This window comes from Trifolium pratense, unplaced genomic scaffold (genome assembly GCF_020283565.1).
Source record: "Trifolium pratense cultivar HEN17-A07 unplaced genomic scaffold, ARS_RC_1.1 scaffold_90, whole genome shotgun sequence".
In the NCBI taxonomy this organism is placed as follows: domain Eukaryota; kingdom Viridiplantae; phylum Streptophyta; class Magnoliopsida; order Fabales; family Fabaceae; genus Trifolium; species Trifolium pratense.
The window spans coordinates 60,001-62,500 of record NW_025721072.1 but is presented as its reverse complement, the minus strand read 5'-3'; positions in this window follow the sequence as shown (position 1 = coordinate 62,500).

The window sequence follows — 2,500 nt, the reverse complement described above, 5'->3', positions numbered from 1 at the left end:
TTTGCTATAAGCAAGGGCGTGGCAAGGCACGCGGGGGGCCAAAAAATCAAAGTGCTCCGAAAATGCACACGGGGGTGTCAAGCAACCTCCATGTACCGTGGCATGACCGTGGCCAAGTAATAAAGATCAAATTCCATGCCTATGCCAAGTTGGACCAAGGCCCCGTCTCGTTTTGCTATAAGCAAGGGCGTGGCAAGGCACGCGGGGGGCCAAAAAATCAAAGTGCTCCGAAAATGCACACGCGGGGTGTCAAGCAACCTCCATGTACCGTGGCATGACCGTGGCCAAGTAATAAAGATCAAATTCCATGCCTAGGCCAAGTTGGACCAAGGCCCCGTCTCGTTTTGCTATAAGCAAGGGCGTGGCAAGGCACGCGGGGGGCCAAAAAATCAAAGTGCTCCGAAATGCACACGGGGGTGTCAAGCAACCTCCATGTACCGTGGCATGACCGTGGCCAAGTAATAAAGATCAAATTCCATGCCTATGCCAAGTTGGACCAAGGCCCCGTCTCGTTTTGCTATAAGCAAGGGCGTGGCAAGGCACGCGGGGGGCCAAAAAATCAAAGTGCTCCGAAAATGCACACGGGGGTGTCAAGCAACCTCCATGTACCGTGGCATGACCGTGGCCAAGTAATAAAGATCAAATTCCATGCCTATGCCAAGTTGGACCAAGGCCCCGTCTCGTTTTGCTATAAGCAAGGGCGTGGCAAGGCACGCGGGGGGCCAAAAAATCAAAGTGCTCCAAATGCACACGGGGGTGTCAAGCAACCTCCATGTACCGTGGCATGACCGTGGCCAAGTAATAAAGATCAAATTCCATGCCTATGCCAAGTTGGACCAAGGCCCCGTCTCGTTTTGCTATAAGCAAGGGCGTGGCAAGGCACGCGGGGGGCCAAAAAATCAAAGTGCTCCGAAAATGCACACGGGGGTGTCAAGCAACCTCCATGTACCGTGGCATGACCGTGGCCAAGTAATAAAGATCAAATTCCATGCCTATGCCAAGTTGGGACCAAGGCCCCGTCTCGTTTTGCTATAAGCAAGGGCGTGGCAAGGCACGCGGGGGGCCAAAAAATCAAAGTGCTCCGAAATGCACACGGGGGTGTCAAGCAACCTCCATGTACCGTGGCATGACCGTGGCCAAGTAATAAAGATCAAATTCCATGCCTATGCCAAGTTGGACCAAGGCCCCATCTCGTTTTGCTATAAGCAAGGGCGTGGCAAGGCACGCGGGGGGCCAAAAAATCAAAGTGCTCCAAAATGCACACGGGGGTGTCAAGCAACCTCCATGTACCGTGGCATGACCGTGGCCAAGTAATAAAGATCAAATTCCATGCCTATGCCAAGTTGGACCAAGGCCCCGTTTCGTTTTGCTATAAGCAAGGGCGTGGCAAGGCACGCGGGGGGCCAAAAAATCAAAGTGCTCCGAAAATGCACACGGGGGTGTCAAGCAACCTCCATGTACCGTGGCATGACCGTGGCCAAGTAATAAAGATCAAATTCCATGCCTATGCCAAGTTGGACCAAGGCCCCGTCTCGTTTTGCTATAAGCAAGGGCGTGGCAAGGCACGCGGGGGGCCAAAAAATCAAAGTGCTCCGAAATGCACACGGGGGTGTCAAGCAACCTCCATGTACCGTGGCATGACCGTGGCCAAGTAATAAAGATCAAATTCCATGCCTATGCCAAGTTGGACCAAGGCCCCGTCTCGTTTTGCTATAAGCAAGGGCGTGGCAAGGCACGCGGGGGGCCAAAAAATCAAAGTGCTCCGAAATGCACACGGGGGTGTCAAGCAACCTCCATGTACCGTGGCATGACCGTGGCCAAGTAATAAAGATCAAATTCCATGCCTATGCCAAGTTGGACCAAGGCCCCGTCTCGTTTTGCTATAAGCAAGGGCGTGGCAAGGCACGCGGGGGGCCAAAAAATCAAAGTGCTCCGAAAATATTTTTCCACTTTCCAGTCCACTTATACATATTATGTGCAGTGTGCACACAAGACACCTTCCCAAAATTCGACTTATATGAGGCGTTTTACGTCAAATCCGCCTATTTTCGGCGTTTCGGCCGAAAAATCAAAATAAATCAAAACTTCCTCGGAATGCTTAGCGACTTTCCAGTCCACTTATACATATTGTGTGCAGTGTGCACACAAGACACCTTCCCAAAATTCGACTTATATGAGGCGTTTTACGTCAAATCCGCCTATTTTCGGCGTTTCGGCCGAAAAATCAAAATAAATCGAAAATTCCTCGGAATGCTTAGCCACTTTCCAGTCCACTTATACATATTGTGTGGAGTGTGCACACAAGACACCGTCTCAAAATTCGACTTCTAGGCGGCGTTTTACGTCAAATCCGCCTTTTTTCGAGTTTTCGGCCAAAAAATCAAACTCAATCGAAACTTCGTCGGATCGCTTAGCCACTTTCCAGTCCACTTATACTTATTGTGTGGGGTGTGCACAAAAAAAAACGAAGTCAAAATTCGACTTCTAGGTTGTTTTTTAC